The following is a 22051-nucleotide window of genomic DNA, read 5'->3' as shown; positions in this document are numbered from 1 at the left end:
ATGTTCACCGACAAAGTTTGTAATAACGGACTGAAGTCGCTTAGCTATAACTTTCATAAAAACCTTATAATCCGTGTTAGTTAGACTTATGGGTCGGTATGCTTCGGGTGACAGTAATTTTACAGGGTCTTTGGTCTTTGGTAGTAGTACGACGTGGCTTCATTTAAATGACGGAGGCATCATTTTGGATTCATAAGCTTCTTCTATAACTCTGAGGAGCATTTTTGCCATTTGATGCTTAAAGAATTTATAAAAAGCGGCACCAAGCCCGTCGGGCCCCGGAGCTTTCCCTGTAGGCAAGTCATCTATCGCATTTTCCAGTTCACTAACGCTTATTGGTCTTTGAAGTTGTGTTTTTACTTCATCTTTTAATCGTGGCATTAATTTCAGAAAATGGGTGTCAAAGCCCTCTCGCACATTCGCCCCGCAGCCTAGCAAGTTTCTGAAACGTTGCACTAGCGCTCGTTCGATAACATTTTGGTCTGTGGAAAGCGCACCTTGGTAGCGCAGCTCTGTTATTGCATTTCTCGTAGCGTAGCTTCTTTCGTCGCTTAACGCTCGCTTGGTGGGTGTTTCGCCCATCCAGAGCCGCTCGGCACGCGACCTCATCATCGCACCTTGATATTTTTCCGAATCAATAATCTCAAGTTGCCTTTTGAGTTCTTTAACTTTGTTTGCAAGCAGGCGGGGACCACAGTGCTTTCCGCATTTAAGAGATAGTCTAGAGTACGCTGCAACCCGGTTTCTTTCTGTCTTGCCTTGTAGCGCACGACACTAGCTCTTGCGATTGCGCTCATCTTAACTTCACACTTAAAGTGCTCCCACAACTCGACGGGGCTGATGAAGTCGTTTTCCTGCATTTCTTTAATTTTTGCCGTTATTACTTCGATAAAGATTTCGTCTTGCAGGAGGCTATCATTGAATTTCCAGAGGTCCCAATTAAAGGTGCTCGTTTTACGCTTTGTGCCTATTGTAACAGTCACTAAGCTATGATCGCTAAAGCTTACATGCTTAACGGCATATGTTGTGCAAAAAGATAAGAGGCTTGCTCTCAGATATACTCGATCAAGTCGGGCGTGGCTTGTGCCTTGGAAATGCGTGAACTCGCTTTTCTCGCAGTACATCGCCTGTATCAATTAGGTCGTATTCCTGAACGATTGCGCTAAGTTGCAATGCGCTCTTATCATGTATCGGTAGGTTCTTGGCGTTGTCTTCAGCCATGCATACACAATTGAAGTCCCCTAATAGTAACACATTTCTTTCGCATTTCAAGAAGGTTTCGATGTATCGGAAAAAATCTAAACGCTCACTAGCTTTGTTTGGTGCATAAATGCAAATAATTCGCCATAGTGCCTCTTTAACATAAAAATCGCAAACTACTAAGCGACCACTTTCAGAAGCGATGACAGACTGCTCTACAATTCCGACGGAGTGACGCAAGAAAATTGCGCATCCCCCTGATTTACCCACGGCGTGGCACACACAGAGATTATATCTTGACCGATAGATTTCCACCATCACATCAGTTTGTTCCTCGCTTTCAATTTTTGTTTCCTGGATAGCTAGAATGTCGATATCATTTTCTAATAACAGGCGGCTCAGTTTAAGTTGCCGCCTTCGGGCTCCGAAGCCGCGTACGTTTAGTGTTGCAACACGAAGGGCTATTCCAGGATTAACGGCCATTGTAAGTGAAGTTTACACAAACCGACACAAGATGCTGTTCAGATGAGTGGAAACTTACAACGCTAGACCAGTGACCACTGCTGTCTTTGCTGCACCCGATGCAGCCCGTCGCTCGGTTGAGTTGCCGTCCGTGATTGTCCATTGTAGATGTAAGTCTTTCACCGGTCCCGCAACGAAGTGATTAGCCGAACCATGCTCCCGCTAACGCGGGGGCATGGACGGCGCTGGTTTCCTGTCTGGTGGCACGGTAGGTTTTGGCTTGAAGCTAGACCTACGGGTGGACGCTGTTTTGGAGGGAGGTTCTTCTGCACACTTTGAGTCGGAGCATGGTCGTCGCTGCTCGCTTTTTCTCGCGAGCGCTTAGTAACAGCCGTAGCCGGCGTTCCCATAGTGACGTCGGTGCACATTTCTTCCTTCTCGCCTTCCCGTGTTTTGCTGGGCCCAGGCTCTTTGACAGTAGTTACGCTTACGGTATCGTTTGCAGGGGTAAGCTTTTGCGGTAGTTCCTCAGTGGCACTGTGAAGTTTCTGCTCTTCGTCTACATCGGGGGGCGTGGCCTCAGGCGTCTTGTCCTCGCTGGGATGTGTTTCGCTTGCTGCTGCTGTCTCTTCGCCGTCGACCTGATCCATCAGGTGTTCGTCTAATATGTCGCTACGACCCGGCCCCGTGACGTTCGCGTAGCTACGCACGCACTGGGTCTCTTCGTGGCCGTAGCGGTGACACAGCCCACAGCGCGGCACGCGACATTCGCGACGTATATGGCCAGTACAATGACACCGCAGGCAAAGCGGAGGCCTTCCTGGCACGATGACTAGAGGCCACTTTACAGCCAAGTCACATCTTCCATAATACATCAACATTAACACTTGTCATGGCGCTCTTTGGCCAAACCTGGCCCTTGCGCCACTAAACACAACACATCATCATCATCATCATCAATCATCGCCATAATTTTATAGCACGTAGATTTTACGCACTTTACAGCGACTATTTTTAGGCCACTTTACAGCCAAGTCACATCTTCCATAATACATAGTTAACACTACCATCTGTCATGGCGCTCTTTGGCCATACCTGGCCCTTGCGCCATTAAACAATACACATCATCATCATCATCATCACGATGACTAGAGCATAATCCTCCCCTACTCGCACCTGGTGCGGCAGGTCTTCGACTGACGTCCCTGCCTTCCAATGCAACGACACTAGGCGTGTATGTGACCCATTGTCGTTGCAACCGGTAACACGCCATTTTTCTCTGGAGATTTCGGTCACGGTTCCGAATAGTGCCAGGGCTGCTTTGACGTCTTCATCGGGCGTGGTGTGGAGAAGCCAGTACAACTTCATTCTCACATCTTGGTTGCAGGGGTCTATCACAGCACAACGGCGGTCTTTCACGCTAAAAGTGTTGGTAGACGAAAGCTTCTTCTTGCCTTGAACGTCTTTGAAGGTGATGGCCCAGACGTGGTTCATTTGGTAGGCCCCGAGGGCAACAACTTCCGACATGAGCTGATGGCGGACTAGTGCATCGCGAAAATGCTCGACGCGATAAGGCCTTGCCTTCAAGTCACCGTGTAAGAACACAGTAGTAAGTACAGTAGTTCCTGATGGCAGATGTGGCAAAACAAGTTGATAATGCTGTTGAGTCGTTTCCGAACACCTGATTCTGCGGCTCGAACGGGCCGCAACAGCCGCTCCTGCGGAGCTCGACATTCCACGACCGTACCGGACGGAAGCCGGAAGTAGAATCACCACTGAGCTATCGACGGAAGCGACTGACGCTACTTTCCGATCTCATTTCTTGAGTATTTGCTATTGGCGCCCATGAAGAAGATCAAGCAAGAAGTTGCTTAAACAAAGGTGTGTTTAAGAAAGCCGCAAAAAAAGAAGGGGAAGGTATAAACAATGCATGTCATAAAGCGCGAGGAATGGCTCTAAATAAAAAAGTCCGTCGAGCCGGATTCGAACCAGCGACCTATGGATACCTATTTCCCTTGCATCATTCCTACAGTCCACCGCTCTACCAACTGAGCTATCGACGGAAGCGACTCTCGCTACTTTCCGATCTCATTTCTTGAGTATTTACTATTGGCGTCCATGAAGAAGATCAAGCAAGAAGTTGCTTAAACAAAGGTGTGTTTAAGAAAGCCGCAAAAAATGAAGGGGAAGGTATAAACAATGCATGTCATAAAGCGCGAGGAGTGGCTGCAAATAAAAAAGTCCGTCGAGCCGGATTCGAACCAGCGACCTATGGATACCTGTTTCTCTTGCATCACTCCTACAGTCCACCGCTCTACCAACTGAGCTATCGACGGAAGCGACTGACGCTACTTTCCGATCTCATTTCTTGAGTATTTACTATTGGCGTCCATGAAGAAGATCAAGCAAGAAGTTGCTTAAAGAAAGGTGTGTTTAAGAAAGCCGCAAAAAAAGAAGGGGAAGGTATAAACAATGCATGTCATAAAGCGCGAGGAATGGCTCTAAATAAAAAAGTCCGTCAAGCCGGATTCGAACCAGCGACCTATGGATACCTGTTTCCCTTGCATCACTCCTACAGTCCACCGCTCTACCAACTGAGCTATCGACGGAAGCGACTGTCGCTACTTTCCGATCTCATTTCTTGAGTATTTACTATTGGCGTCCATGAAGAAGATCAAGCAAGAAGTTGCTTAAACAAAGGTGTGCTTAAGAAAGCCGCAAAAAAAGAAGGGGAAGGTATAAACAATGCATGTCATAAAGCGCGAGGAATGGCTCTAAATAAAAAAGTCCGTCAAGCCGGATTCGAATCAGCGACCTATGGATACCTGTTTCCCTTGCATCACTCCTACAGTCCACCGCTCTACCAACTGAGCAATCGACGGAAGCGACTGTCGCTACTTTCCGATCTCATTTCTTGAGTATTTACTATTGGCGTCCATGAAGAAGATCAAGCAAGAAGTTGCTTAAACAAAGGTGTGTTTAAGAAAGCCGCAAAAAAAAAAAGGGGAAGGTATAAACAATGCATGTCATAAAGCGCGAGGAGTGGCTGCAAATAAAAAAGTCCGTCGAGCCGGATTCGAACCAGCGACCCATGGATACCTGTTTCCCTTGCATCACTCCTACAGTCCACCGCTCTACCAACTGAGATAACTTTTTTCTTCTTTGTTGCCGGTTTGCAATACATACAAATATGAACAAAACACTGCAAGAAAAAATTTTAAAAGCGCCTGCCACTCTGAGGCTGACGCGAGGTATTTAAAAGCATTTCATAGATGCCAGCTCATCTAATACTGAAATCCACTCATTGCCCTCGTTTCTTGCCTTGTACACATCCCGCATGACGACTATGCTCTCAATAAGGTTTTCCCTTGAAGACTGAGTCTTAATATGCTCATGGCGTATCGCCATTCGTGTTTTCCATAGACTGTGTAGACACAATAACATGAACATATCATGAGGGACTCCATCGTCATTTGATGTAGGGAGAAAGCGTATTCCGTACGGCGTCACCGGTAGCTCCTTTTTTAAAGCTCGTTGCAAAATGTCCCACAAGAATACTGCATCTGGGCAGTCCAGGAACATGTGCTCTATTGTTTCTGGTTTTCTGCATATTAAACAGTTGACTGACCATGCTACAAACAAGCCTTTTTGTTAGAGCCATGGCTTAACCGGTAGCGTTTCGCTGTGAAGTTGAAAGAAAAAGGACTTGGCTGACGAGCGCACCGGCATCCGCTTTACCCTTTTTAGCACATTTGCTCCATTTTCTATACAAAACTTGGTCCTATATATAGGTGTAGGCAGCAATGTGTCGACAACATCTTTGTAGAGTTTCTTTCGCTTCCCACTGCTTAAATACTCTAAAGAAAAACGCGTGCACAAGAATTGGTACGCCCATACAACTTCACGCAGAAAGCCCTTGATAGTTGTTCTCGCTAGTCGTGTTGACACAATATAATTTGGTAAAGCGTCACTCAGACGTTCCTGAAACACAGTTAATAAGAATTCATTTTGTTGATCGCGCAAGAACATAAAACGTGAAACCACTTGCTTCAAGAACCAGTGAGCTAGGCCCAGGCCGCCTCGTTTAACCGATGTGAACAAATTGGTGCGGCTGGTATGTTCCCACACAGATCCCCAGATAAATACGGCAAATTCCCGGTGCAGTTTTTGTATGCTCGTTCTTGATGCGCATATCGCCTGTAGCACGAACCAAATCTTGGCGACGAGAAAGAGGTTGCATATGGTTGCTCTCGCGAACATGGAAAGGTACCTCCCACCAAATTGTTTTGTTTTTTCCTTCACTTCTGTGCATTGTTTTTTCCAGTAATATTTCGTGTCCCGAAAATTTTGTAGCGGTACACCGAGGTACCTCATAGGGGTAGTCGTCCACTGTACACTTTCCACTTCACTGGGAAAATGTTCCCAAACCCCATGCAATATGCCTACTGATTTTCCCCAATTAATGACACTTCCTGACATTTTACAAAACCTTTTTGCCACATCAACCGCTTTATTAACGCTTTCTTTATCCCGGCATAACACTGCAACGTCATCTGCGTATGCTAGTATCTTTATTTCACTCGTGCCTACCCGATAACCTTCGATTTCACTACACAAAAGTACCTTTAACCAAAATGGCTCTAAATATAATGCAAAAACCAAATGTGACAAACAGCAACCTTGTCTCAAAGAAGATTGGAGTTGTATATTTTCTGATAATGTATTATTAAATATAATCTTAGAAACTATTTGATCATAAGACATTTTAACACCTTCTAGTAACATACATCCAACGTTCACATGTTCAAGTATAAGAAAAAGGATTTTATGCGCCACCCTATCGAATGCCTTTTCAAGGTCCAACTGTAATATTGCCACCTTCTATGAAAAGGCATCACAACACTCAAGGACCGTCCGTACCACATGAATGTTTGTTATAATGGACCGTCCTTTTATTCCACACGTTTGGTGTGGTCCAACTAACTTCTGTATGACCGACTGTAGTCGCCTCCCGAGAACTTTCGTGTATATCTTGTAGTCTGTATTTGTAAGGCTAAAGGGACGATATGCCCGCACCGAGAGTAGAGTTTGATGGTCTTGACTCTTTGATATTAATACCACATGGCTCTCACGAAACGAAGGTGGTAGAACTTGTTTCTCATGTGCCTCATTAATTAATTGATGCAAAATTATTGCCATTTCCTTTTTCAAAGCCTTATAAAAAGCGGCGCCTAATCCGTCTGGCCCTGGCGCTTTACCTACAGCTAACTCATTTATTGCTTGTTCTATTTCTGCGATAGTAATTGGCTGCTCAAGGTTCTGCCGTGCGTCCTCATCCAACTTTGGAAGAAGCCTTAAAAATTCACTGTCGAAACCTTCCGAGTGGTCGCGTTTACTGCCTAACAACTCGCTGTACTATTCATAAAAAGCCCGCTTAATGTGTTGGTTTTCATGTACAATTGCGTTTCCATATGTGATGGCCCTTATCTCCTTTCGTGAAGCGTATCCCTTTTCGTCCGACAGAGCTCTTTTGGTCGGTACTTCACCGCACCATAATCTTTCTGCGCGCGCACGTATAAACGCACCTCGATATTTCTCTTGATCGCCGCTTTCTAACTGAGCTTTTACTTCTTTTATTCCCTTCGCAAAGCTACCTGGGCAAGCACCTTCCATTGTTAAGTAGAAGTTAAGTTGACACTGCAACTCTTTTTGTTTTCTTTGTTCCTCCCGTCGTAAAGTGCATGATCTTTTCATTGCCATTAACTTCGTTTCCTGCTTGAAACATTCCCATGCTTCTGCAATACTTTGATCGTCCTTTTCTCATAGGTTCTGAATATGATCTTTAATTTTCTGAACAAAAACATCATCATCTAGTAGCTTAGAGTTTAATTTCCACAACGCCCAATTAAATTTTTGTTTTCTAGGGCCCAACGCAAACATAACTAAACAGTGGTCACTATATGACACAGATTTTACCTCATAGTGTCTACACGTTGGAATCAAATCAGCAGACATATACACTCGGTCTAATCGTGCGTGGCTGACTCTTTGAAAATGCGTGAACCTTGTATTCGTACCATTTCCCATGACATGGCCCACATCTACCAGATTCACTTCGCCAACAATTGCGGCTAAAAGTTGCTCGCTTGCGTCGTGAACCGGCGGGCTTAGCACTCTGTCCTCAGCGTAACACACACAGTTGAAATCCCCCATCAATAAAATGTTGGTTTGACACTTCAATTGGCTTTTAAGGCATTGAAAGAAAACCTTGCGTTCACATTCCTTGTTAGGTGCGTACACACATATCGCTCGCCACTTCACTGCTCCAATAACAAAGTCGCACACTATTTGTCGTCCATTAATATCACAAACCATGCTTTCAATAACTACGCCCAGAGAACTGCGAACAAAAAGGGTGCACCCACCAGACCTCCCTACACAATGTGACACACACACATAATACCGTGGCCGAAAAGCCGCTACCATACGTTCCGTTCCTTCTTCACTTTCTATTTTAGTTTCTTGCACTGCGATAATGTCAAGATCGGTTACCATGAACAGCCTGCTTAGCTGGTACTGTTTACGTTCAGAACCAAGGCCCCTTACATTTATACTTCCAACACGTAATGCGACATTGGTGGAATTCATTATGTTATGAAGAAGGAAAAAGACCGGTCATGGCCTACATTCACTGCCCATAACTCGCTGCACACTCACGTTTACCGGCATAGCGCAGCGAAAAACATCCTCTGGACTGTCGTTGTTGGATGCCATATCTATGAATTTCCATCGCGAAACTTGCGTCTTGTTGGAGTCACCCGCTACCCCACCGTTCCCCCGCAAACCCCCCCCCCCCCCCCCGCCACACCACCAAAGAATAAAAGGAAAAACGGAAAGCGTCTGTAGGCACATTCTCATGCTATGTCAGCGTTGACGGCGACGGTTTCCTATCGGGCGGCACATTCGGCCTCGGCTTGAAGGTCGGTCGCCGGACGTTGGTTGTCTTCAAAGGCGGCTCGCTTTGAACCGCTTTGATTTTCCCTGGTTCGCCGTCATTGCTCTCCTCAAGGGGCCTCTTCGGTGCCGTACCGCTTGGGCCAATGGTGTCCATAGGGGTTGCCTTCTCCGCTTCTGTCTTCTTTTTGTCTTTGCTGCTGTCCTTTGTGGCGACCTTAGTCACTGCGTCCTTGGCAGACTTTTCCACGTCCGCGTCTGTTCTTTGCACTTTATCGTCCTTTCCATGCTTGACAGTGCTGCTGGCCCCGTCAGGCGTAGCGAGGACTTTTGCCTTTGAGCCTTGCGTAACGTCGGACCCACCAGCCGCTTCCTCGGCATCAGCGGCATCCATGACGTGCTCTTGTACTACCTCGTCAGACTTTGCGGGGCCTGCGATGTTCGCATACGTCCGCACACACTGGCTCTCGTCGTGGCCAAAGCGCCGGCAAATAGAGCAGCGCGGTACGCGACAATCCCTCCTGATGTGTCCCATGCGGTTGCACCTCAAGCATAAGGGAGCCCTACCAGGGGCTACGAGAAGTGCCATCATACCGGCTACTCGAAACTGATGTGGCAGATCCTCAATGGTCACGCCCGCCTTCAGCTTCAAGGTTACGGTGTGCGTTGTCGAACCTTTGTCCGTGATGCCTTGCACACGCCAGCGTTGTCTGGTCACCTGACCGGCTTTTCCATATGCTGCGAGTACCGCGTGGACGTCTTTGTCTGGGACATGGTGAAGGAGCCAGAAGACCTTCACGCGTATCTCCTGGTTAGCCGGGTCCAACACTAGGCACCTTCTCTCTTTTACCTCAGCTTCGCCGCACGCCAACATTTTTTTCGTAGACTCCGAGTTCCTGAACGTAGCCGCCCAAACGTGGTTGATCTGGAACGCCCACAAGGTGACAACCTCGGGCAGTAGTCCCAGACGAGGCAGCATGTCCCGGAAATCTTCGGCGCGAAATGGCCTTGCCCTCTCGTCCCCGTGAAAGAACGCAGTAGTCCAAACGCAGGGTCCTGTAGGCAATTGCGGCAAAACAACTTGGTATTCTTTGTCTTCATCGCCAATAAACATGTTTCCGCGGCTCGGCTGAGCCGCAAACACCGCCCCACCGGAACAAGTCATTCTGCGTCCGCACCGAACGGTAGCCGGAAGTAGAATCACCAACTGAGCTATCGAGGGTATCAAGTGCCACTGCTTTTCGATCTCATTTCTTGAGTATTTACTATTGGGGCCCATGAAGAAGATCAAGCAAGAAGTTGCTTAAACAAAGGCGTGTTTGAGAAAGCCGCAAAAAAAGAAGGGGAAGGTATAAACAATGCATGCGATAAAGCGCGAGGAATGGCTGCAAATAAAAAAGTCCGTCGAGCCGGATTCTAACCAGCGACCTATGGATACCTGTTTGCCTTGCATCACTCCTACAGTCCACCGCTTTACCAACTGAGCTATCGACGAAAGCGACTGACGCTACTTTCCGATCTCATTTCTTGAGTATTTACTATTGGCGCTAATGAAGAAGATCAAGCAAGAAGTTGCTTAAACAAAGGTGTGTTTAAGAAAGCCGCAAAAAAAAAAGGGGAAGGTATAAACAATGCATGTGATAAAGCGCGAGGAATAGCTGCAAATAAAAAAGTCCGTCGAGCCGGATTCGAACCAGCGACCTATGGATACCTGTGTCCCTTGCATCACTCCTACAGTCCACCGCTCTACCAACTGAGCTATCAACGAAAGCGACAGACGCTACTTTCCGATCTCATTTCTTGAGTATTTACTAATGGCGCTCATGAAGGAGATCAAGCAAGAAGTTACGTAAACAAAGGTGTGTTTAAGAAAGCTGCAAAAAAAGAAGGGGAAGGTATAAGCAATGCATGAGATAAAGCGCGAGGAATCGCTGCAAATAAAAAAGTCCGTCGAGCCGGATTCGAACCAGCGACGTATGGATACCCGTTTCCCTTGCATCACCTTTTTTTTCTTTCTTCACATAATGACATACATATATAAAAACACGTTGGTCTACTTGGACCAAAGTGACAAGCTAAAATTTCTTGAAGTTTACCAAATCATCAAGAATACCCAACCAGCCAGGCGGATCTGCCTGTACACGATATATCTCACGTATGAAAATAATGCTCTCAATAAAATTTTCCCGTGCTGAGCGCACATTCACGTCAGCGTGTGTCACCGCCATTCGTGTCTTCCTAAGACTATGGAGGCCCAGGAGCATTATCATATCGTATGGTAAGCCCTGATCGCTGTCTACCGGCAAGAAACGTATACTCTGTGCTGTTATCGGCAGTTCCTTTTTAAGAGTTCTTTGCAAGACGTCCCTATAAGAAATTGCATCCCAGCACTCAGTGAAGGCGTGTTCAATTGACTCCAGCTTGTTACATAGCGCCCAGTTTGTCGTCCATGGTACAATTATTCCTTTGTCGGCTATCCGTGTTTTGACCGGAAGGGTAGATGTATGCAATTTAAAGAAGAACGACTTTATGCTTGCTCTCACAGGCATCTTTTTGACTCTTTTCAAAACATCATGTCCTGGGCCTGCATAGTATTTCATTCGGTACAAAGGCACTGGCATCATAACTTCAACTACATCCTTGTAAAGTTTCTTTCTTGTTACTGTGCTGAGGTACTGAAGAGAAAAGCGAGCTTTTAGTGTTCGGAGGGAGTCGACTACCTCCCACAAGTAGCCTTTAAGCCGATAGTTTACAGGTAGTGCACTAGACACAATAAATTCAGGCAGAACGCTTTTCAAACGGACCTGGATCATCGTACGCAAGAATGAATCACTTTGGTCTCGTAAGAATACAAAACGAGAAACAATCTGACGTAAGAACAGATGCGACAATCCAAGACCACCATCTCGAACAGGACGAAACAAGTTGGTTCGGCTGACCCTTTCTCCAGTGGAACCCCAGATAAAAACAGTATATACTCTGTGCATTTTCTGTACATTCACACGGGTCATCGACAAAATTTGGAGGACATACCACACTTTGGCAATTAAAAATAAATTACAAACAGTTGCCTTTGCAAACATTGATAACTCACTACCTTTCCATCCTCCTGTTTTCTCTTTTGCACGCGACGTCTCATCCTCCCAGTATTGCGCGGTACTCTCGTAGTGCTCAAGCGGCACCCCCAAATATTTCGGAGGAGACACGGTCCATTGTAAATTTGCAAAGGCAGAAGGCGTGATGTCCCAGCTTCCGTGCCAAAAGCCGATGCTCTTGTCCCAATTGATCTCGCAGCCGGTTTGCCTGCAATATCTTTTAGCTTCGCTTATCGCCTCTAGTACTTTGGCGATCTGTACAAAAGATTGCGACGTCATCAGCATATGCGAGCACTTTAACATGCGACGATTCAAGTTTATAACCATTGATTTTTCCATTGCTTATTAGAGATAAACAGAAAGGCTCTAAATAAATTGCAAAGAGCAGCGGTGACAATGGACAACCTTGCCTCACTTATGATCTGAGTTTAATGTTGTCTGTTAGTGTCTTATTCAGCACGATGTTTACCATGCAGTCATTGTATATCATTTTTAGGCCATCGCGTATGACTGTGCCTATGTTAACATGTTCAAGGATACAAAAAAGAGCTTCATGCGACACACGATCGAATGCCTTTGCTAAGTCTAGCTGCAACATGGCGACCCGCCCGCCAAAAATGTCACAACACTCGAGAATACTACGGGCTACATGCACGTTTGTACAGATAGAGCGACCTGTTACGCCACATGTTTGGTGTGGTCCGACAAGAAATTTTATGACGCTCTGCAGTCGTTTTGCCAACGCTTTCGTATAAACTTTGTAGTCGGTGTTCGTGAGCGTTATCGGACGGTACGCACCGACAGATAGCAGCGTAGCATGGTCGTCAGTTTTAGGAATCAGCACCACGTGAGCAGCACGGAAAGAGAGCGGCATTTCTTCCGTTTCGTACGCTTCCGTGATGACCGCATGTAAAATGGGCGCCAGTTCATCGGCATAAGCTTTGTAGAATGCGGCACCGAGGCCGTCTGGCCCAGGTGTCTTCCCCAGCGTTAGTTCAGTTATCGCCTGCTGTATTTCGTCTACGCTAATGGGTTTCTCCAAAAGCGCTCGAGTATCACCGTCTAACCTTGGCATTAAATCAAGGGTATCCCGACCCAGCGGAATGCTCCCGCTTCTTTTTACACCTATTAAGTTCTCATAGTGCTCGACAAATGCACGTCCAATTTCTTTAATGTCACTAGTAATATTGTTCAGATACGTAATTTCTCGGATTTCATTTTGTGTTGCGTATCTCCTTTCATCACACAATGCGCGCTTATTAGGAGTTTCGCCCATCCAGATCTTCTCGGCTCGCGCCCTTATTACTGCTGAACGATACTTTTCGACGTCCATAGCCTCGAGCTTCCCCTTAACTTCACGTATATCTTTACCGTATATCCCGAGATTTGAGGCTTCCATGCTGATCATAAAATCAAGCTGGCATTGCAATTCCTCGGTTTTTTTTTTCTTTCTTTATGATGGAGCAGTGTTCCCCTTTCAATAGCTATCAGTTTGACTTCGTTCTTGAATTAGTTCCATTCAGCCGCACGTGACTTTGCTGCAATGCCGGCCATGCTTTCTATTTTTTTCTTTACTTTTTCGTTAAAGATATCGTCACCCAGTAGCTTAACATTAAACTTCCATAACTGCCAGTTGAATTGCGTTTTATTTTTCTTGCCACCAAGTGTGACCTTTACAAGACTGTGATCACTAAAAGAGACATGCTTTACTTCATACTTAGTGCACATGCTCAAAAAGCCAACCATGGCATACACTCTATCGAGCCGCGCACTGCTTCCACGCTGGAAGAGCGTGAACACGGGCCGATTTCCATTCGAAAGCAGCCAACCCAGGTCCTCCAAATCATTCTCGTGGATTAGTGCATCCAGTACCTTCGCACTTTTGTCGCGGCTAGGTACAACTTTATTTCTGTACTCTGCCATCAGCACACAATTGAAATCACCAAGCATAACAATACGTTTCGAACACTGCAAATAACACTCGATTCTTTCGAAGAAGGCTACGCGCTCAGTCTCGCTATTCGGTGTATAAACACAGATCACTCTCCAAGGCAGACCAGAAAATAAAAAGTCTAAAATAAGCAAGCGTCCTGCTTCCGATACAACAATGCTCCCATCCGAGATGCCTATGTTATTACGAATGAAAATCGCGCAACCACCAGATGTGCCCACAGTATGACAAATACAAACATTGTAGCGCGTTCGAAAGGTTTCCACCATGCGGGCCGTCTGATGCTCACTTTCGATTTTAGTTTCTTGCACTGCGTCTAGATCCAAGTCATTTTCCGAAAACAGGCGGCTCACTTGGTACTGCCTTCTCCGGGCCGCTAAGCCCCTGACATTCAGTGTGGCTACTTTCATTGGCTTTTCAGTTTTACCGTGCATATTATGTGAGGAGCAAATGGGTCGCACAGCGCTCACCTCTGTACATGACCGCACAGCATTCGTTTCACTGCAGTCGGCCATTCCTTGCAGTGTTCTGTCTGGCACATCTGCACCTTCTTCGACGGACAGTTGCCGGCGCAACAATCCATTGCCGTCCGTGCGCTTGAAAGTCTTACGCGACATGTTGTACCGGCACCCGCGATGTGCAGACCCCAGCGCCTACGTCGGCGCCATGTCCGCATCGCGTTTATCTGGGGGAATAATGGGCTTCGGCCTGAATGGCGAACGTCGTACCGGTGCCGCTTTCGCAGGCGGCTCCTCGGCATTCAGGCCACCACCCGGGTTGTCGACTTTCACCGTCTCGATGTGCGCCCGCTTATTCGACGATGTAGTCACGTCGGTCTCCATTGCACTCGGCGCGTTGGGATCCGTCGTTGCTGCTGAGCCTTCATTGCCTTCTTTCGACCGGTGCAGCGTGTCCTTTGACAGGTCAGGCTGCCTTTCTTGCGGTGGCTGCTGCTCGCTAGACGACAAAGTAACGGCCCGCTGCAAGGGGGCGGGGACCGTGGCCGGGGGCGTTGGTTGTGGCTTCAACTTCGCGCTTTCTACTGCCGCCGCTTCCTCAGCTTCTGCCTCGTCCATGACGAGCTCAGAAGAGTCAGTACTCTTTATGGGCCCTGTGACGTTCGCGTATGTAGGCGCACACTGACTTTCGTCATGACCAAAACGTTTGCAGCGCGAGCATCGTGGCACCCGGCACTCTCTGCGAACGTGGCCTTTTCCCTGGCAGCGCAAACAAAGCGGTGGCCTTCCAGGCACCACTAATAAAGCAGGCTCTCCGGCGACACGCAACTGGTGCGGGATATCATCACTTTTAACACCAGGCTTCAACTTGAGGTTCACCAGACGTGTAGTGGAGCCCTTCTCTGTATCGCCCTGTGCGCGCCAGCGCTCTCGGGAAACTTCCGTAACTTCGCCGTACGGCGCTAAGGCCTCGCGTACATCTTCATCGCTGACGGTATGGAGGACCCAGTGCATTTTAAGGCGTAAGTCTTGGTTGTTGGGATCAACCACCAGGCATCGCCGACCCTTGACTGTAATTGTTGCAGCTGTTAGCAGTTTGTCGACGGCTTCCGAGCTCTTCAATGTTACGGCCCACACGTGGTTCATTTGGAAGGCCCCCAAGGCGACAACCTCGGAGAGCACTTTCAAGCTGGCCAGGGCGTCACGGTAGTCCTCAACTCTGTACAGCCGAGCACGGATATCGCCATGCAAAAAACCGTATTCAAAACAATCCGAACTTTCGGCAGTTGGGGCAGCATCACTTGGTAATCCTGGTTGTCTTCATCAACATTCCTGTTTCCGCGGCCAAGATGGGCCGCTGATACCGCTCCTTTGGAGCACATGATAGCACGTCCGTTCGCTTCGGCTCCCGGAAGTGGAATCCCTTTCCCTTGCATCACTCCTACAGTCCACCGCTCTACCAACTGAGCTATCGACGAATTTTTTTTCTTTTTTTTCTTTTTTTTATTTATTGCCTGTTTTGACAAATGTACATATACTGATATGCAAGGTACGAATTCAATCTCTGAATTCAACAAATGCTGTCGTCAAAAAAAAGAAAAGAAACCACTGAACATTCAAATGTAGAGCTTGGTTAAAAATGCATGATCATTGCTAGCTGATCAAGGATAGGCAGCCAGCGTGGTGGCTCTTTTTGGGTTTTTATCACTTCGCGCACATAAATAATATTTTCAATTAAATAGTCCCTGGCTGGTCTTGGATTCACCTCCTCATTTCTTGCAGCCATCCTAGTCTTCCACACGCTGTGCATACAGAGGAGCATCACCATATCACACGGCACGCCCTCTAGGTCAGTCAACGGCAAGACCTTAATATCAAAAGTGGTTAACGGTAATTCCTTCTTAATTGGTCGCTGGAGAATGTCCCACAGCAATACTGAATCCCAGCAGTCTAGGAATATGTGCTCTATTGTTTCAGGCTTTTGACAAATGTTGCAGTTAACGCCCCAAAGAAGGAAGAATCCTTTCTCTTGGAGCCACGGCTTGACAGGGAGCGTACCAGTGTGCAAACAAAAGAAAAATGATTTAGTGGTCGCCTTCACAGGCATCTTCACAGGCAACCAGGCACCACTGGTTTTGCAGTATGCAAGTAATCTGCGGGAAAATGGGCAATGAGGAGGCGATAAGCATTCACCACCTCTGACCAGAAGCCTTTAGTCGCTTCCTTAGGTCCAGCATGTGACGTCACAATGCAATCGGGCAACGCATCACACAATCGCCATTGGATTACGGACCGCAAAAAACCATCTCTTTAGTCTCGTACAAAAGCAAATCTAGAAACTACCTGCTTCAGGAATAAATGAGATAGGCCCAAATCCCCTTTGCGCAAGGGATGGAACAAATTTAAACGACTTGTGCGTTCCCATGACGATCCCCATACATAAACAGCAAAAATTCGGTGCAACTTCTGCACGCATACTCTGGACATACATAGAACTTGCAGTAAGTAGAACACCTTTGTTACCAGAAACAAATTACACACAGTTGCACGTCCGAACATAGACAGGTTGTGACCACCCCACTTCACTGTCTGTGCTTTGACTCGTTCTATTTCACCTACCCAATGCGTTTTTGTATCGCAGTAGTGTTCCAATGGGACTCCTAGATATCGAGAGGGATTCTGGATGAATTTGATCTTTTCCACATAAGCAGGCGTACTTTCCCATTCTCCGTGCCAAAAACCGATGCTTTTCTGCCAGCTTATGGCACTACGAGTAAGTGTACAGAACATTTTTGCATCTTTGACTGCCTCAACAATGCTGTCTTGATCGCCACAAAAATTGCTATGTCATCAGCATATGACAGGATTTTACCTTCGCGCATATGCAGTCGGAATCCATTGATCTTCTCGTTGTGCAACACCTTTAAACAGAATGGCTCTAGAAATATGGCGAAAACCAAGGGCGAGGCCGGGCATCCCTGACGTACACTCGACCGAACCGGTATACTAGCACTCGGCTTGTTGTTAATTATGAGCCTTGCACTGCAGTCCGCGTATGCCATTCGCACCCCTTCTTGAATAACTTTTCCGATGTTGATGTGTTCGAGCAGAGAAAACAATATGCTGTGAGCAACCTTATCCAAGGCTTTTTCTAGGTCTAACTGTACCATGGCCACGTGTCCGAGGGTTACGTCACAGCACTCGAGAACGCTCCTCGCTGTGTGGATGCTGGTTAAGATCGTTCTCCCCTTGACACCACACGTCTGATGTGGGCCAACCACAGAAGTAATAACTGACTGAAGCCTTTTGGCCAGGACCTTCATGTACACCTTATAATCAACGTTCGTGAGACTAATTGGTCGATATGCTTCCACCGACTGCAACTTGGCAGGCTCATCAGTCTTAGGTATCAGGACGATATGGCTGGAACTGAAAGATGGAGGCAGTCGTTTAACTTCGTACGCTTCAGTTATGATGGTGTAGAGTAGTTCTGACATTTGACGCTTGAAAATCTTGTACAAGCTAGGCCCTAGGCCGTCGGGTCCCGGAGCCCTTGTCTTACTAAGCTCATGGATTGCTCGTTCTAACTCTTCAATACTTACAGGTCTCTCGAGTTCCGTCTTTACTTCGTCCTACAGTACTGGCACCAGTGGCAAAAGACGTGTCTTGAACTCCTCAGTTATTCCTACTTTACTGTTAAACAATTTAGAATACCTTTCTTCGAAAGCGCTTTGAATGGTTTCTTGATCACGTGAAAGGACGCCGCGATAGCAAATTTCTTTAATTTGTTTCTTTGTCGCATATCTCTTCTCGTCTCCGAGTGCCCGTTTCGTCGGGGCTTCATCTAACCAGAAGCGCTCGGCGCGTGATCTTATCACCGCTGCCTCGTATCTTTCAGTCTGAATGGCTTCCAGCTGCTCTTTTGTTTCTTTGATTTCAGTTATAAAGTGCCCATGGACTGCGCTTTCAACATCTACAAGATACTTCACCGTACTGTTTAGTTCTTTTCCTCGCTGTTTAGCCTGACGGCTTAATACACACGCCCTTTCAATTGCTAAATTTTTTAACCTCGCTTTTAAATTGATCCCACGCATAGAACCAATGTTTAGGTTCTCTCGCGCGCGATTCTTTAATTTTTCCCTTTACTTCGTCCACGAATCTTTCGTCCTGTAGCAACGTTTCATTGAGCTTCCACATCTGCCAATTAAAGCGGTACTCCTTCAATTTGAACCGATTGTGAACATCACTAAACTGTGGTCACTAAAGCTGGCTTGTTTAACCGTGTATTGATTACAAGTCGGTACCAGTTCCGCGGACACATACGCTCTATCGAGTCTTGCGTGACTCCGCCCTTGAAAATGAGTGAACATTACTTGGTGTTCACGTAGTACATCACCCACATCAACAAGGTCATGCGCTTGAACGGTGGATCGGAGCATTTCTGCATTCTTGTCGTTCACGAACACATCTTTAGAGGTGTCCTCAGGCAAATACACACAATTAAAATCACCTAATAAAAGAATTCTTCTATCACAATTTATGAAGGTGGCCATATATTCAAAATACAATTTTCGCTCGCTTGCTTTGTTCGGGGCGTAAATACAAATAATTCTCCAGTCTACTTCATTGCAAGATAGGTCACACATAACTAATCGGCCATTATCAGGCGCTGCTACAGTCTCCTCAATAATACCGACAGTGTTACGCAGAAAGATAACACATCCACCAGACTTCCCATTAGCATGACTAACACAAACATTGTAATTTGATTTAAACATTTCAACCATTCTGTCCGTCTGTTCCTCACCATCAATTTTTGTTTCCTGAACTGCAAGAATATCGATGTCATGGTAAATTAACAGCCTTTTAACCTGAGACTGTCGCTTTCTCGTCGACAGGCCACGCACGTTGAGCGTCCCTATTTTGAAGCCATGTATAGAAAGCTGGGGGACAGACGGACTGCTTGGCGCCTGATACAAGTTTAGTGTTAACAGACTTGCAGCCCTGGACTGGACGACATCGTTAAATGGCTCTGCCACACTGGTCGAAGCTCTCGCGTCTTCCTTGTCGGCACACATCATGGACACTGCAACCTACACGTCCACCCTCAGTTCATTCGTTCTTTACTACCAACCAGCGGGCCCCCTAAGGGAGGGGCACTGCTGGCGGTGTCCTCTTGTCCGGTGGCACGTTCGGTTTGGGCTTCAGCGAAAGCCGCCGAGAGGTGGTAGTTTTGGCAGGCGGTCCTTCAGCTGCACTCCGGTCTTCTCCTTTTCCAGCTTTTCCAACGCTTTCGTCTCGTGGTCTTTTTGAGACAGCGGTTGAGTGGCCGCTATTCACCGCGTCTGCGCTGCCCCCGATGTTTCCGGGGCTGTCGTCCATGGTCTCCTCGGCTGTTCCCGGCACAGCTTCGTCTTCTTTGCAGCTTTCTGTCACCTGCTTCTGTGCCGTCTTGTGTTCTTTGCTGGCTTCCTCCTGCTGCTCTTTGTCATGGCTCGTAGCGGCAGGCGCCTCGTCAGAGTTAGGCGGGGCCCCGCGCCCTCCCTGGCGGTGTCCTCTGCGTCAGCTTGGTCCATTAGGTGTTCGTTTATCACGTCGCTCTGGCCAAACCCTGCCAAATTCGCGTAACTTCGCACGCACTGGGTATCTTCGTGGCCGAAGCGACGACAGATCCCGCAACGTGGAACGCGGCACTCGCGTCGTATATGACCGGTGCCGTGACACCGGAGGCAGAGTGGTGCTCTGCGAGGCACCAACACGAGTGCGTGGTCCTCGCCGACACGTAGCTGATGCGGAAGATCTGTGGTGAGGCCAGGTTTCAAACATAAAGACACGAGTCTTGTGTGCGACCCTTTGTCACTGCATCCGGCTACACGCCACTTTTCCTTTGACATCTCGGTCACTGTTCCGAAGGCTGCTAGCGCCGCTCGCACGTCCTCATCTGGTGTGGTGTGCAGCAGCCAGTAGAGCTTCATGCGCACGTCTTGGTTGCGTGGGTCAATCACCAAACATCGCTCCCCCTTCACACTTAACGCTTCCGTAGACAGCAACTTCTGCTTTCCTTTTTCGTCTTTGAAGATGATAGCCCATACGTGATTCATTTGATAGGCTCCTAAAGCCAACACTTCCAGCATCAGCTGCAGACGAGCTAGTGCGTCTCGAAAATGTTCGACGCGATAGGGCCTTGCCTTGACATCCCTATGCAAAAATACGGTATTAAAGACGGCCGTACCTTTCGGCATTTGCGGCAAAATAATCTGGTACTCCTGTGTAGCAGCATCCATAAACCTGATACCGCGGCCCTTTTGGGCCGCAAAAACCGCCCTTGCGGGAGCTGACATTCCGCGTCCGCACGCTGTGGTGGCCGAAAGGCTCCAAATAAAAAATTCCGTCGAGCCGGATTCGAACCAGCGACCTATGACTACCTCTTAGCGACCTACTACCTCACCCCTACAGTCCACCGCTCTACCAACTGAGCTATCGACGGAAGCGACTGACGCTACTTTCCGATCTCATTTCTCGAGTATTTACTATTGGCGCCCATGAAGAAGATCAAGCAAGAAGTTGCGTAAACAAAGGTGTGTTTAAGAAAGCCGCAAAAAAAGAAGGGGAAGGTATAAACAATGCATGTGATAAAGCGCGAGGAATGGCTGCAAAAAAAAAGTCCGTCGAGCCGGATTCGAACCAGCGACCTATGGATACCTGTTTGCTTTGCATCACCCCTACAGTCCACCGCTCTACCAACTGAGCTATCGACGCAAGCGGCTGACGCTACTTTCCGATCTCATTTCTTGAGTATTTACTATTGGCGCCCATGAAGAAGATCAAGCAAGAAGTTGCGTAAACAAAGGTGTGTTTAAGAAAGCCGCAAAAATAGAAGGGGAAGGTATAAACAATGCATGTGATAAAGCGCGAGGAATGGGTGCAAAAAAAAAAAAAGTCCGTCGAGCCGGATTCGAACTAGTGACCCATGGATACCTGTTTCCCTTGCATCACTCCTACAGTCCACCGCACTACCAACTGAGCTATCGACGGAAGCAACCGCAGGTTCTTTTCGATCTCATTTCTTGAGTATTTACTATTGGCGCCCATGCAGAAGATCAAGCAAGAAATTGCGTAAACAAAGGTGTGTTTAAGAAAGCCGCAAAAAAAGAAGGGGAAGCTATAAACAATGCATGTGATAAAGCGCGAGGAATGGCGGCAAATATCAAAGTCCGTCGAGCCGGATTCGAACCAGCGACCTATGGATGTCTGTTTCCCTTGCATCCCTCCTACAGCCCACCGCTCTACCAACTGAGCTATCGACGGAAGCGACTGCCTTTTTTTTTTCATTATTACCTTCTGATGAACATTGTACAAACATAACAGCAAACAAAAATATACCAAATACCAAGCAATTCGGCTGTTTCGTATGTTTTAAAATGGTTTAATTTTCCCTAATTCATCAAAAACAGTAATCCACTCCGGAGGATCATTTAGGGCCTGATAAACATCTCTAATATAAATGACAGCTTTTACGAAATAGTGTCTTGCCGATTGGGAATACAAATGCGCATGTTTGAGGTCCATTCTTGTTCGCCAGATGCTGTGCATGCACATGACCATGAACATATCACTGGGTATTCCTTCTGGTTCAGCACAAGGTAAGTACCGAATTCCGAAAGGGCGCAAAGGCAGGTCTTTTTTTAAACTCCTCTGAAGTACATCCCATAGGAACATCGCGTCATGGCAGTCAAGAAAAACATGTTCAATTGTTTCCGGTTTTCTACAAATTGAGCAATTGTCAGACCATGGAACAAAAAGGCCTTGGCTGTGTAACCATGGCTTCACAGGTAGTGTGCCGGTATGTAGTTGAAAAAAGAAAGATTTCTTTGAAGGTTTCACCGGCATTAGCTTAATACGCTTAAGGACGTCACGCTCAGGGCCCAGCT

The 22051-nt window shown here is 47.1% G+C and overlaps 9 non-coding genes and 1 pseudogene across 9 annotated transcripts; all 10 read right to left on the bottom strand.

The window, feature by feature from the left end:
* Positions 1 to 3630: 3630 nt before the first annotated feature.
* On the bottom strand, positions 3631 to 3725 carry TRNAY-GUA (transfer RNA tyrosine (anticodon GUA)). The gene is made up of 2 exons: positions 3689 to 3725; positions 3631 to 3666 (listed from the first exon to the last, which is right to left on the bottom strand). It is a non-coding gene; the product is annotated as a tRNA-Tyr (tRNA).
* Positions 3726 to 3903: 178 nt separating this feature from the next.
* Positions 3904 to 3998, bottom strand: TRNAY-GUA (transfer RNA tyrosine (anticodon GUA)). Its single transcript has 2 exons — positions 3962 to 3998; positions 3904 to 3939 (listed from the first exon to the last, which is right to left on the bottom strand). It is a non-coding gene; the product is annotated as a tRNA-Tyr (tRNA).
* Positions 3999 to 4176: 178 nt separating this feature from the next.
* TRNAY-GUA (transfer RNA tyrosine (anticodon GUA)) lies at positions 4177 to 4271 on the bottom strand. Its single transcript has 2 exons — positions 4235 to 4271; positions 4177 to 4212 (listed from the first exon to the last, which is right to left on the bottom strand). It is a non-coding gene; the product is annotated as a tRNA-Tyr (tRNA).
* Positions 4272 to 4449: 178 nt separating this feature from the next.
* Positions 4450 to 4544, bottom strand: TRNAY-GUA (transfer RNA tyrosine (anticodon GUA)). Its single transcript has 2 exons — positions 4508 to 4544; positions 4450 to 4485 (listed from the first exon to the last, which is right to left on the bottom strand). It is a non-coding gene; the product is annotated as a tRNA-Tyr (tRNA).
* A 5472-nt stretch (positions 4545 to 10016) lies between these two features.
* TRNAY-GUA (transfer RNA tyrosine (anticodon GUA)) lies at positions 10017 to 10111 on the bottom strand. Its single transcript has 2 exons — positions 10075 to 10111; positions 10017 to 10052 (listed from the first exon to the last, which is right to left on the bottom strand). It is a non-coding gene; the product is annotated as a tRNA-Tyr (tRNA).
* Positions 10112 to 10289: 178 nt separating this feature from the next.
* Positions 10290 to 10384, bottom strand: TRNAY-GUA (transfer RNA tyrosine (anticodon GUA)). The gene is made up of 2 exons: positions 10348 to 10384; positions 10290 to 10325 (listed from the first exon to the last, which is right to left on the bottom strand). It is a non-coding gene; the product is annotated as a tRNA-Tyr (tRNA).
* Positions 10385 to 14315: 3931 nt separating this feature from the next.
* Positions 14316 to 15899, bottom strand: LOC126518530 (uncharacterized; annotated as a pseudogene).
* A 4608-nt stretch (positions 15900 to 20507) lies between these two features.
* Positions 20508 to 20607, bottom strand: TRNAY-GUA (transfer RNA tyrosine (anticodon GUA)). Its single transcript has 2 exons — positions 20571 to 20607; positions 20508 to 20543 (listed from the first exon to the last, which is right to left on the bottom strand). It is a non-coding gene; the product is annotated as a tRNA-Tyr (tRNA).
* Positions 20608 to 20784: 177 nt separating this feature from the next.
* On the bottom strand, positions 20785 to 20879 carry TRNAY-GUA (transfer RNA tyrosine (anticodon GUA)). Its single transcript has 2 exons — positions 20843 to 20879; positions 20785 to 20820 (listed from the first exon to the last, which is right to left on the bottom strand). It is a non-coding gene; the product is annotated as a tRNA-Tyr (tRNA).
* Positions 20880 to 21333: 454 nt separating this feature from the next.
* On the bottom strand, positions 21334 to 21428 carry TRNAY-GUA (transfer RNA tyrosine (anticodon GUA)). The gene is made up of 2 exons: positions 21392 to 21428; positions 21334 to 21369 (listed from the first exon to the last, which is right to left on the bottom strand). It is a non-coding gene; the product is annotated as a tRNA-Tyr (tRNA).
* Between the last annotated feature and the right edge of the window lie 623 nt (positions 21429 to 22051).

Source organism: Dermacentor andersoni, chromosome 1, assembly GCF_023375885.2.
Source record: "Dermacentor andersoni chromosome 1, qqDerAnde1_hic_scaffold, whole genome shotgun sequence".
NCBI lineage: Eukaryota > Metazoa > Arthropoda > Arachnida > Ixodida > Ixodidae > Dermacentor > Dermacentor andersoni.
This window is presented reverse-complemented; position numbering and strand designations above follow the sequence as displayed.